The sequence below is a fragment of the Lissotriton helveticus genome, chromosome 6 (assembly GCF_964261635.1).
Source record: "Lissotriton helveticus chromosome 6, aLisHel1.1, whole genome shotgun sequence".
In the NCBI taxonomy this organism is placed as follows: Eukaryota; Metazoa; Chordata; class Amphibia; order Caudata; family Salamandridae; genus Lissotriton; species Lissotriton helveticus.
The window spans coordinates 644153795-644167936 of NC_136067.1; the positions used below are offsets into that span (position 1 = coordinate 644153795).

At 45.0% G+C, this 14142-nt stretch overlaps 1 protein-coding gene across 2 annotated transcripts in view; it reads right to left on the reverse strand.

Annotated features, from left to right (window-relative positions):
- The window catches only part of PHIP (PHIP subunit of CUL4-Ring ligase complex), a 2061705-nt gene that overhangs the window by 1520563 nt on the left and 527000 nt on the right, over positions 1-14142 (reverse strand). The window lies entirely within an intron of this gene.

A 14142-nucleotide genomic window follows, 5' to 3' on the forward strand; every position in this document is an offset into this window, starting at 1 on the left:
GTTGTTCCCCGATATTGTTTCTGTACTACTTGGGGAAATGCTTTTGGTATTGTTTTGTAATATGGTCGTTCCATTACCTGGAAATAAGGGAGGTGGGTGGGCAAAGTATGCTGGCAAGTTGGGGATGCTTCAGTGGGAGGGGGGTGGAATTGAGAGGAATGTGTTGCAAGCGGATTACGACACATGGTTATCTGCTAAGCTGATTGGGAAGGGACTGTGGATCAAACTGGGAGGGGGTGGGGGGGCACAAGTTGTTTTTATGGTGCATTCGGAACATACACACTTGAGTACTGATTATTTCTGTACTAATTGCGGTACATGGACACTGGGACACAAAAACACTACTAGATTATACTGTAGGTCGTGCCACGACCAGGCACTTATCATTGGCAGGTCAGACGAGCAGGCTCCCTTATTACTTTGGCATTTGTGACTCATGGCAGGCACTGATTTGAACATTATTACATGAAATGTTCGGGGTTGGGAGACCAGCGGAAGAGGCGACAGGTGGTCTCATACTTGGACAGACATGGTGTGCACGTTGCCTTTCTGCAGGAAACCCACTTCAAACCCAATACCAACCACACTTTTGCTAGTAGATGGGCGTCTCATACAGCCTTCTCCTCTTATTCGTCCTATGCTAGAGGTACCGCAATCCTTATTAAAAAAGGCACGACATTTAATTTGATGGGCACCAAACAAGACACTCAAGGACGGTATTGTATCCTATGGGGAAGGCTGGGACACATGGCTATTACCATGATATGTAGTTATGGACCCAATACTGATGACCCTAACTATTTTCATGAGCTGTGGGCTACTGTTGTGGGCACCGGTCCGGATCGTATAATATGGGGCGGTGATTTTAACGTAACGCACAACCCGGCCGTCGACCGGTCGCACCCGGCCCCCCATCACTACACTAAAGCTAGGGCTGCACTACATACCCTGATCACAGAATATACCCCGATTGACGCGTGGAGACACCTTAACGCTACTGCGCGAGAAGGAACCCACTTCACAGCACAGGCTAGGTCTTGGGCTAGACTAGATTAGATTACATCTTCCTTTCCCCCCAGCTCTGCCCTGCATTGATTCGAGCGCAGCACCTAGCCAGGACTTACTCAGATCATTCACCTGTAAAAATAACGCTGAGAGCGGAGGACCTGGGTCCACCGAGGCCCCCCTGGCGCTTACAGCCTACGATGCTCCTTGACGCTGTATTTCAGGAGGAGTTGCGAGTAGAGGTATTAGACTTCTTTAAACGTAACAAAGACTCTGTTAAAGATGTAGAGACAATTTGGGACGCCTTTAAGGTGACCCTGAGAGGGATCTGCATAGCAAAAGGGTCAGAGGTACTTAAAAGTATATTGTCCACACTGACTACATTAGAAACTGAGCTCAAAACGCTTGAAATGTCGCTCGCTGACTGCCCAGATGGAGTGACAATGGCGCAAATTAGGAAAAAACTTACGGCATATACAGATGAGGCCATGAGAGAGTCCAAGTTTAGAGGCCGACATTGGAGGGCTCGTAGATATGGCGAGGGTGGAAGGCCAGGGAAGGCGCTTGCTGCGACAATAAGGTTGACACGACAGCCAACTACCATACTGGAGATTGATGGGCCAGATGGGCTAGTATACAAGGACACAACGCAGATATGTAATACTCTTGTCACACACTATACCACATTATACACAACCACCAGAACGACGAAACTGCAGTTACATGACTACTTGCAGGACATAACCTTGGGATGGCTAAGCGACGCTCAGAGAACCTTTCTAAGCACCCCATTTGAAATAGATGAAGTGCGTGAGGCTTTCATGCATATGCAATCCGGCAAGGCTACTGGCCTAGATGGGATTCCGATGGAGTTCTATAAAACGTATATTGATTTTATGGCACCAGTGCTTCGGGAGGTTTACGAGGATGCATTGGAAGTCTGTCATCTCCCACCTTCCATGCGTATAGCTCTTACTACATCATTGCTTAAACCCGGGAAGCCGGCGGCTAGCTGTGATTCCTATAGGCCGCTGACGCTTTTAAACTGCGATGTGAAGATACTTGCTAAACTCATAGCTACACGCATTAGCCTGATTTTACCGAATTTGATTTTGCCCGATCAATCGGGCTTTGTCCCTGGCAGGGCGACGTCGCATAACCTACGAACCTTTTTTACAATTATGAATAATGTTCATGAATACTTACCTATGGCTGCCATTTTTTTGGACGCCACCAAGGCCTTTGATTCCCTGGAATGGGATTACGTGTTCCAAGTATTGGAGCGCATGGGCTTCCCAAATATATTTATAGCTTGGATCAAACTGTTATATGAGAAGCCTGTAGCCAAAGTTACTATTAATGGCAGACTGTCACAGGAATTCCCCAACACGACAGGCACAAGACAGGGTTGCCCACTGTCCCTCCTGCTGTTTGCCATTGCTACTGAGCCGTTAGCGGCGAGACTGCGGCAACGTCATAATGACAAGGCATTACAATGTAACCAGCGACAGATTTTGATATCGCTGTACGCAGACGATATCACCCTATACGTCCGTGCCCCTAGGCATAATTTGAACCCTATCCTTAGGGAATTTATTCGCTTTGGCGAACTCGCCGGAACCCAAATAAATTGGGGGAAATCATGCTTGTTTCACCTCTCGCCGGCCACGGTAAAATTCAATAAAGACTACCCTATTGCTTGGTGTGAGGAGGGCTTCAGATACCTGGGGATCCAGGTGGCTAGAAATAGGGAGGAATTACTGCGGATTAACTATGGCACGACTATGTCCCGTATAACTGACAACATTACAAGATGGATCACCCTCCCGCTGTCTATGGCGGGCAGAGCATCTCTCATAAAAATGGTTGTACTGCCACAGTTGCTTTACCTGTTCCTAAATCTCCCGTACTACCCTGGAAGATATTTTTTCCAACAGCTCCGTTCGGAGCTCATTCGTTTGGTATGGGGTGGCAAAACGGCTCGACTGCGATGGGATGTCCTCATTAGACCATACAGCCGGGGAGGGCTCGGCATTCCCGATTTTGAATTATATTATTATTCTGCACAGGCGCACTATGCTTACTTTTGGATACACCAACCCCAAACATGCCCCAAATTGCGGCCGAGCACTGGCTTGCCCATCCCATCCCAATAGAAGGAGCACTATATACTACCTTGCAAAGTAAAGATCGAACGCCGTCTACCGTAATGAGCACTGTGAATGCATGGGCCGATTAGGGGCTATGTTGCATGCCCCCATGCTGTACTCACCTTTGCTACCGCTTGCCTATCACCCAGACATGCCCTTGTTACAGGAGACATTTTTTCGTAAATTGATTAGGCGATTGCAGATTGAAACATGGGGTGACCTGTATATCGCAGGTAATTTTCGTACACTAGATAGCCTGGGGTCCGACGGTCCCCCATCTCCTCTTGACACTTTCCTATATATAAGACCGCGACAGGGATTGAAGGCAGTTACGCCTGACTTTCCTTGTGAGCCTCCAGCCTTTGAGCCACTGCAGCGTATACTGCAAACCGAACCACCTAAGAAGCTAGTTTCCACGATCTACAAAACTGTACATACACTAAGAGACACGCCACCACTTGCGGCCAAGGCACACTGGGATCGGGAATTAGGCATTGTAATTACGGACAAACAATGGGAATTCTGCCTACAACAAACTGAACGAGTGTCATCGAGCAGCAGATTCAGAATCCTACATTACAAATTCGTACATAGACTTTATTATACCCCTGCCCGTATGTACAGATTTAATTTGCGAGGACACTTGCGACAGATGCAACGCCCCTGGGGCAGACTTTCTACATTTGGCATGGGAATGTGAGGGAGTGCGGGAATACTGGCGGCAGGTCTTTGTGGCGGTGTCCAAAATGATACATACAGACATGGCACCCTCTCCATTACTTGCTTTGTTGGGGTGTGTGGAGACGGTACCGGCGGCACACCGTAAGTTTATTGCGCTAGCCTTTTTGGTGGCCAAAAGGAGGGTGGCCTGCAGATGGGGCAGAGGCAGGGCCCCTAAATTTAAGAACTGGATACACGATCTCACATATTGTCAGGAACAGATTGCTGTGTACTCTGAATTACTACCGGTTGCCTCTAGGCCGGCCGATATCTGGGCCCCATTGCAGTGTTATCTATTGGAGAATGATGGCCCCCATAATGCAGACACACCACCTGCCTCGCAGGTCGGAGGCCCTATTGACAGACCCTCTGAACACCCGCACTGAATTTAACACACGGGAGCCAGAGGGGGAATTTCTGCCCTGACCCTTCGCTGACTGATGATACACTACAGAACATACTGACTGGCCTACGGGACGAGGTTCATTCCAACTGATTGCTCCCCCCCTAGGGTCCCCTCTTGTATGCGCGAGTGGGCATGGCACTGCTCTGGCTGGCCTGCAACAATGTGTGATACAAAGTACTGTTTATTGACATTGGGTCTCCATATGGTACCTTAGACAATGCTCCGCGAACTGAGGCATTTTTTTTACTGACTTGATGGTTTTTATTGACATGCAATTTATAATTTACTGTTGCTCCAGCTACATGTGCGTATTGCTAACTATGTACTGTAATGTATGAATATGAATGCACCATTTTTGTTGTTCCTTTGAAAACTTCAAAAATAAAGTTAAAAAAAAAAAAAACTACTGCTAGACACTTGGTGAAGACTCTGGGTGCTGTGGTGACTCCGAATGGGAGTACCTTGAATTGATAATGCTGACTAGTCCACTACAAACCTGTGAGAGGTGTGAATGGGAATATGAAAGTAGGCGTCCTTGAGATCTAGGGTGGCAAGAAATCGCCTTGTGCGAGCAAAGGAAGGACCTGTTGAAGCATGACCATGTGAAAGTGGTCTGATTGTATGTACAGGTTTAGGGGTCTGAGGTCTAGGATGGGTCTCAGAGAGCAGTCTTTCTTTGGAAAGAGGAAGTACAGGGAGTAAACCCCTGTGTTCTGTTAATGCAGGTGTACCTGTTCTATTGCATGTTTTTGCAGAAGAGATATGACTTCCTGTTTTAGCAGTGATAAATCTTCAAGTGACATTGGGCGCTGCCTGGGTGGTATGTTTGGGGGGGGTAGAAGTGAGTTCTAGAAAGTAACCTGTTTAAACTATCTGTCTCACCCACCTGTCTGTGGTGATGCTGCTCCAGACAGGAAGGAACTGTTATATTCTCCCCCCTACAGGAGTGGAATGGTTCTGGGGGAGCGGCAGAAGTCATTGGGTAGGGGTAGAGGCAGATCGAGTATTGTTGGTTTTACCTCTATCTTTGTTGTTGTTGCCTCTGTAGCCTCCTTTGGTAACCTCTGGTGAATGCAGATTGGGTGGGAGCCTTGTAAGAGGTGGAAGGGTGGTCAGTGGAGTAGCCTCTAGAGGTGCCTTTGTAGAAAGAGCAACGAAAAGAAGTCTGGGAGCTTGCGATTGCAAGGCTCCCATAGATTTGGCTGTGTCTGTGTCTTTTTTCATCTTTTCAAGTGATGAATCTACAATAGGTCCAAATAAGTGTTCCTGTTCGAATGGTTGGTTTAAAATAGGTTTGTACTTCTGGTTTAAAACTGAAAATGCATAGCCAAGCATGTCTACGCAGAAGTACACTTGTGTTGACGGCTCTGGAGGCTGCATCTGCTGTATCTAGAGCGCAACGAATGGAGGTGTTAGTGATTATCTTTCCCTCTTGTATGAGGTCATTGGCTCTGGTCTTATATTTGTCTGGTAGGTATTGCTATAGGGTCTCAAGTTCATTGTAATGTGCCCCATCATACCTGGGTAACAAAGCGCGAGTATTGGCGATACGCCATATGTTAGCTGCTTGTGATGCTGTTCTTTTGCCAGGGGCGTCTAATAGTTTGGACTCTTTATCGGGGGTGGAGGTTCCCCTGATGTCTGAGAATTGGCCCTCTTCCTAGCATTGGAAACTACTAGTGAATCTAAAGGTACTTGACCTTTATTATAAGCTGGGTCCCCAGGGGCAGCCTTATACTTTTTGTTGATCCTAGGGTTAATAACTCTTGCCCTTACATGATCTTTAAAGACTTCACGTGCATGTGCGATAACCCCTTTTAGCGTGGGTAAAACAGAAGTGGACCTTTGTGAGGTATCAAAAGTGTCTATTAGGAAATCCTCTTCCACTGGGTTTGTGTGTAAAATGAGCCCATGGTATGGTATTGGGCAGCTCTGTGAAGTAGCTGGTTAAAACTGTTGTGTCTTCTGGAGGGGAAGGCCTAGAGGGGTAGATATCCTCCTGTGGAACATTAGGGACAACTGGCGTGTTGTAGTTGTCCCAAAGAGCAGGGGAAGAAGGTGGACTATGGTCTCCTAATGGCTCCTCATCAGCACCCCCGTCATCAGAAGTATCATCATCGTTCCCTGGTGGAGGAGATGGTGTAGGAGAATGGTGTGGTGGGGTGAAGAAAGTGGAGGAGGCGGTGGAGAAGGGACCCTGAGGGGAGATGTGGCAATGTCCCTCTTTTTAGATGGTGGAGCCAGTGCAGGCGTATCCAAAGGTCTCTTTTTGGAACTTAGGATGAGCTGCCCAGGTTTAGTGTCTTTTACAAGAGTTTTTGGGTGTAAAAAGCTCTTCTGATGGAGGCAGATCTTTCGGCACCAACTTTTTCAGTTCGGTACCGAATCCGGAACGGTTTTGTGGTCTTTTGGCTTGGAACCGTGATGTTTTAAAATCTCTGTGGCTGTCTGTGGAACCGGTTGTTTCTTTGGTTCGGAGGCCTTTTTCAGTTCCGAAGGGCGTGGATCCGAACTTTTAGAAAGAGGCTTTTTGCTCGGCTCCGAGTGTTTATTCGGAGTGGATGGATCGGTGCTTATAGATTTAGGTGCCAATGCTTGGATGTGGAGGCAGCAATTGGCACGGAGGAGGAGGGCGGCTTCTTTTTCGGTGCCGGTGACTAGGTTTCGGTACCGGTGGCAGACTGACTGGAGCCCGAGTCGCCTGAAGGCTTAATGGGCTTCTTTGCCGAGCCCGTGGGCGTGGCATGGGAAGCAGTCTCTCGGTGTGCACCTGGGCCCGAAGGTGTGACCGAAGCCTTTTTCGAACGGGTATGGAGGGAGTGAGGGTCGATGTCTTTACTTACAACCCGCTACGTAGGAGTGATGTTTTCGACATCGGAGTCCGCTGCCCAGGGGTTCTTGGATTCGCTGCTGTTCAGGTACATAAACGCCCTCCTGGAAGATGTCGTCAGGAATGGATGTCGACGAGCGAGCCACTTTCCTTCGAGCTCGACGATCCCGAATGGTCTTTTTGGAGCAGAAAGAGGCACAAGCTGCACAGTCTCTGGCCTCGTGCTCCGGTGAAAGGCAGAGGTTACACACCTCATGCAGATCAGTGTGGGGAAACTTCGACCCACATTGAGGACACTTTTTGAATGGCGCCCTTTCCATGAGTCTGATGCCAAGGCCCAAGTACACCCAAATGCCCTCGTCGACGATCGGAATCAAGGACTTCGACGTTTAAGAGATTTGCGACGGCTGGGGATCACGATCGAAAACAATGCCGTAGAAAGGGTGAAGGATTGCGCGTCGAAAGTAGAATCGGTAACGATACCGAGCTGGAGCGCGACAAACACATCCAAGCCAGATGGCGGAAAGAATCTGAAGATGGAGCTGATGCCCATGCGCACTATGGTCCAAAGGTGGCGTCACCTATCTCGTGACTTCCAAAGACTTTTCCAGGACAACAACAAAGTGCAACCATCCGGGCCCAACACCAGATCGCGATCTATGCACAGTGTGTGATCTGCAGCTCATATGCCTCGAACAAGTAGTTCCCTAAAAGTGAGCAGTGGAAGAGCACAAGTAATTAGGGTATGTTCCAGGAGAGGGCCAAATCCAAGATTGACAAGGCAAGATATCAAATAAAAAGCAGGAAAATAAGAGACAATAAAGCCACACAATGGTAAGCAAAGGCAGGCTCTAAGCTCACTGCAAGTTGACAGAAAGTCTAATTCAATAGAAAGGTTCAATATAAAAATGACAGAAAGATGACAATATAAGCAGAAAATGCTATGACACAAGAAATATGGTAAATTAAGAGACCTTGAAACTCTGCAAAATGCTGCTGGTCAGAGGAGAGGTGGCACGGAAAGCTTTCTTTTCCCTCCCGCAATTGTCTCTACATTACACTGGCCTACATACATTTCACGCTGGGCCACCGTGGGAAAGAACAGGTTGCTGCCTTTTCCAGCTGCAACTTAAAAGAATAAACTACTGATATGCTGTTAACGCATGAAAACCTTGTGATGGGCTTTATGAACACACTAATAAAGGTAGACAAAACCTGGTGTTCAGGTGTGCTTTCTTGCTATACACATGAATGAAACTTCAAGCAGCAAGGTTTACCATGTACTGACTACAATCTCACTCTGTTGTCATATTCCCTGTCACAGCTTGAAGAGGACTAGGAAAAATCTTTTACCATTTCACACTCAAATGCTTTTTGATTTTCGAATTTATTTTTAAAGCTTGTTTTTTTGACACTATCTTGTTCAGGCCTTCTATTTTCCTGTAAATTATTGATTGTTCCGTTCTTTCTGATCTCCCTTACTTCTTCACAAACCCTCCCAATCCAATGTTCATCTGTACCAAAAATGTTGGTGATATTTCCTCTATGAATTTTGGATTTTATTAGGCCTCCGTCAGGACAGTTCAGCGGTTTGGTATTGTAAGTCAATCTGTAATGTTAAATACAAAGCATTTTAGGCGGAAAATTTCTTGGCAACCCCCAAAAGTTAATGTATAGTTCAAAATATGATCCAAGACTATCCAAAACATGATTCTAAAGATTGAATGCGAAATCATAATTTCATAGTCTTGGACTGTATTATGCTTGCTCAAAAGTGGTTTATTTCAAATACTGGTATACCACCAAACATATCCCTCCTCTTCATTAGTGTCTAGATTCTAGAAGGAACCTTTTTATAACACTGATCACACAAAGCTTATTTTTTCTGCTACTGTATTGATTTGATACCTCCATCCTTATTAGAGATTGATTTTCAAAGCAATACCATAGGTTCAAATGAATATTTCAATATTCTCTATTAAATGCTGCATTACTCTACATTGTACTCTATATTTTACTGATGTATTGACCTGCTGAATAATGCTTTAAAGATGCATGTTTAATTCTTTATTAAGAGTGTCATCATTACTGAACATTTGAAAAATCGGACCGTAATAACGTTCCTTACAAGGGCGCACAGCATTTTCTTTCATTTGATGCTAATTTTCAGATTTCAAGAAATGAATCCATGCACTCCAAAAACGTTATGATTTCATTTATTTCAGATTGTGGGGTGGGTAGTTATCAGGTCGGTAGTTAAAGGGCTGGTAGTTCACGATTGGTTCATTGAGAGAGGAGGGGTTACGTCACATGGTTTAAAAGTAAAGAAAGATCAGGAAGGTAGGTGCCGCAATTAAGAAAAGTGCAGGTTGGAGCACACACACGAAGGAACATGAAAGTATGTGATCAGGAGGTTGCCTATTGGTGTTTGGGTATCGAGTAATAGGAGAGTTGTGTGGGTTGACACTGACGTGGGTTTGAATAACTGTATGGAAGGGTAGAGGCGGTAATGTGAAGGATTTAGATTATGGGACCCCCAGGACATTGTTTCGGTAATTTAGTGTTACGGCTTTAGAGGGAAAACGTTGCTTAAGGGCTAGTTGCAATATACGGCATGGATTTTAAATGCCCAATGTTTTTTAAATAAAGCGCAGAGTGCATGTTTCAATGGTGCGGAGTTGCAATTTATTGATACATGTTTTTTCATCTATAGTGAAACCCCTGAAGAGCCCAGTAGACCTCGAAATGCATTGGGTACCATATGATTCACTTCTGAGGATGTTTTATGTTTTGTAACCTGCCAAGAAAAAGGCTTGGATTAGCATAACTGAGGCATGAGAAATAGTTCGTCATATTGTCTCGCGTGCGATTTACCATCGCAAACAAATGAAATCAATACAACGTTTTTGGAGTACATGGATTCATTTCTTGAAATCTGAAAATTAGCATCAAATGAAAGAAAATGCTGTGCGCCCGTGTAAGGAACGTTATTACGGTCAGATTTTTCAAGTTGTCAATGGAAGCGTGAACCAGGGCGGATCACGGAGCCGGGCTTCACGCTCAGCAGTGTTCAGGAATGAGTACGTTCAACAAAAACAAGCATTTGCAATGCAATAGGTCTCACATTAGTAAAGTTAGAGGTATTAGTATTGTAAAAGACACATTTTTTATTTATGTTTTTGTTTTGAAAATAGGGAAATTAATAACTTTGTCATTTACAATGCCAATAGTGTTAACTTTTACAAACGTGACACCTATAGCATTTGTAATGAAATATGTGTTGTATTTACATGACTTAGATGTATTCATATTAAAAATAACAATGGGTTGTATTTTTTTCAATAATTAATACTTAAATAAAAGTTATTGTAATTTATAATGGCAATAGCTTAAACTTTTGCAAATAACTTTTTGGAAGATTATGTTTAGTGTATTTTATTTTGATGAAAATACAAGAACAGAAGTGAAATATTAACTTTTTTGTGACATTTGTAATAAAGTTTGAAACATTGAGCGAACATATTTGAATCAGTTGTTGTTGAATGGTTGCACAGATTGATGCTGTGCAAGCGCATTGGCCGAGGTCGAGCCCTAAAAATACCTTCTTTGAATCACTTTTGTTCTTCATTTAAAATGTAAACAGTGCTTTGATAAAAAAACAAGCATGGAAATACAAAATAATTTTTAAAAAACGTGGGTTCAACTAACATGCTTCACATATTTTTTTCAAATAGGGCCCCTCTCTCGGTGACTCAGTCCCGATTTTCTCGTAGTAGATGGATAAATGTACGGTAAATGGGGACAAAGAATATTGTAAGGGGCACAAAAATACCATAACCTTTCTGCGTACAAGTAACACTCTACCACACCCTTGCCCAATACAAAGCGTTCCCTCACTTCTATGCGCTAGGCTTATCCCAGGCATTGAAGAAGATGTATGGGGCCCGGTTAAACATACTGCAGTGGGGCACTTCACAAGACAAACACTTGTTTCAAAGTTTGAGAAAAAAATATCCTGCAGTTAAAATAATGTCTAGCTCCAGCATTTGGTCACATCTAGTGGTCTTAGCGGAGTTAGTTGCCTTGTCAATATTAAATAAAGTAGCTCTGCTATAAAATCTATAAATAAATATAGCAGCACAAGCGGAGGGATTATTGACCCCTTCCTACACCCACCACTTTCTGTCAAGCCTCTCTTTTACTTACAATCCCAACATATTTTCAATATTTTCTCCCAAGTTCCAACCTCTTACGCGTGTCATATGATACACTCTTCTTCTATACCAGAGAGGTCTCAAGATGTTCAAGTCCAAGCTTAAATTACTTTTTCATGCCAGGATTGTTTTTCATTCTGGGAATTGTAGTCTTTTTTTGCCTTAATAGGCACTGAGGACTACAAGTTCCAGAATGCAAACTTTTTTTTCTTTTAAATGGCCAAAAGGCAGCTGTGTAATCGACCCGGTACACCTGATAATGTTTAAAGCCCTAGCGCATCTCTCACCCTCCTGTATCCCACATAGCTGCCATATGGCCGCCAGCCATTTGTTACATTGTTAGCCAGTAGTGGATATTTCAGTCAGCACTCAAGAACAGGCTGCATTCTGGGACTTGTGGTTTTGCTTCAACATTGTACGCAGGAGCTCAAAAATCCCGTCACAGATAATGCTCCTGGCTGAAGCAGAGACTAGAGAGAGGTGAGGCACTTAAAGCTCGAACCAGGATCGAGCCACATGTCTGACTCTGCGCCAGCTTGAAGTCCTCTTGGAACCTCAAGCCCAAAATGAGCCGAGCTTGCGTGTGGCTTCTGTATGGTACTCTCGCGCTAACCTTGTGCACTTAGTTGAAAACAAAGGTTTAACATCCTGGCAAAAAGGAGACAAATAAGACACCCATGTAGTGCATGATTTTTACAAAGTGAAACTAGAAAACTTGGCCTCCAAACTGTGTTATCTTATGAAAATATTTTGTTTCACCTCCCCCTTTTCTTCATTCCCTCAATAAGCCTGAAAAGTGACTTACTAACGTCAAAGCTGCCGCATGTTACAGAAATGCGTTTTTTCTCTATTTTGCAGCGACTTATAATATTATCATATGTTACGTGCCGTTTGTTGCACTATTCACACAGCAAAGAAATGCCAGGCTCGGCTTGTGCTCGGGCTCTTACAGCCGCGCCAGACGCTGGGCTCGACTTTCCCTGTTAATATGCTGACTCCCTTAACCAACTCGATTTCAAATCTTACACATGATTTAGAGACGGTGACACTGCACCCCCAGCTGTAATGTACCAGGCGCATCTTGCACGGGTACTTCCCTGTTCAACTCCCAGCTCAATTGTAACAAAAAGTTTAAGCGTCGCATACACAAGGTTCTTTCCCCAATAACACCCATTATAGCGCCACGGCGCGCTCTCTCGCTTACAAGGCGCTTAGAGCTCTTACCCTCACACCACAAGACAACCGGCGCCCGGCCCGGAGCAGGCTCTGAAGCGGCAGCATCTCCAACACGGGGTCGGACGCGTCCGGACACCGGTCTCGGGGCTCGAGAAGCCATGAGAATCCAAGATCCAGGAACTGAAGGAGCGCAGCACGTGACTTAACAGGCCGTAATGACGAGAGTATAAGCGCCTCCACTAAAGGAGGGTTAAGAAAAAAAACTTTGCATAATACGAGAATAACCCGTGAGCAAGAGCACCTATCTAGGACGGAGAGAATAAAGAGATTCTCAAGTAACAAGCGTCTTCAAATAGGTCGTGTCTCCAATGCATGTCGCTGATTCGCCTTCTTTGAAAATGTTCAGTGCTGCAAATAGAGCATGCCGCCCTAATTATCACAGCATGAGGCCCCAAAGTAATAATTATCACAGCATGCCGAGAGGCGCCCCACGCTGCTGGAGCACTCAACTGCGCATTAATTATAGTGGAGTGCTCCAGCAGCCTGAGGCGCCTGTTGACATGTTGTGATAAGTGGGGTCTCATGCTGTGATAATTGTTACATGCGGCGCCTGACGTGCTGCGCATTAATTAACGCGCACAATCTGTTCCACTGTGAAGCGCGTTCACAGACCTGAATCGGCTCGTGCCCATACTAGAATCGGCTTGTGCACAGGTCTGTGTCCAGGTCTGTCTCCCTTGGAGGCAAACACGGCGACTATAAGTCTCGATGGCGGCAGCGCTTCGCGCTGCAACGCCAGCGAGACCTAAAAAGAAAAACAAAGGTGTGCACCGTAGCATTCTAATGGAAACATCGTGACAGAACATGTCATAATTATCTAAACGACAGGAAGGTGTGATAGAATTGTGTCCAATAAAGAATTCATTATTTTCTTCATTTGTTTTTACATTGTCTACAGTATAATTAGCATCAGATGTGTTTATGATACTTTTATACCATTTCTCGTTCAGTAAGATTCTGTTATTTTGCTACATTTTAAAACACAGTAAAAATGTTTGAACAAATAAAGTGGCGTTTGCTACTCCTTGCATGAAATGGGTTTACAAATAAATGCAAGGGTGTGACTTGTAATATTTTATTGTCTCTTGAACAGGAAACACATTTGGGAGATTTGGTGCACTCGCTGAATAAGCAAAATGATTATGGTAAACATTTCTTCAGGGAATGTAGTTGGAATGTGTATACACAATCTGAGGAACAAGGGTTTTTTTAGGATCGAAGTCCAGCACACATGCCCTTAAACGTCTTAGCCAAACAAAGAGGTATGCAGTTCCTAAGGAAGGAGGTGGGCGGTCAAAAGGGGAGCAGGAGACCAGGTAAGAGAAGGAACAAGGAGGTGGGGGGAGCTCCAATAAGGAGCAAGGGCCCTCACACAACCTGAAAGGTGTCATGGTTCATCATAGGGCAGATCCTCGCTGGATCTGCCCTATGATGAAATCGGCGCTGCAATGCCCAACGTGCCTCGCAGGGGGGAATCTTTGCCGGAGGTCTTCTATGTTGTAAGCAAGGAAGCCCTATGTGGTGAGGTGGAGGGGCAAACAAAAGGCGAGTAGAGTGGGTGCAGTGAGTGTGTTAAAAATA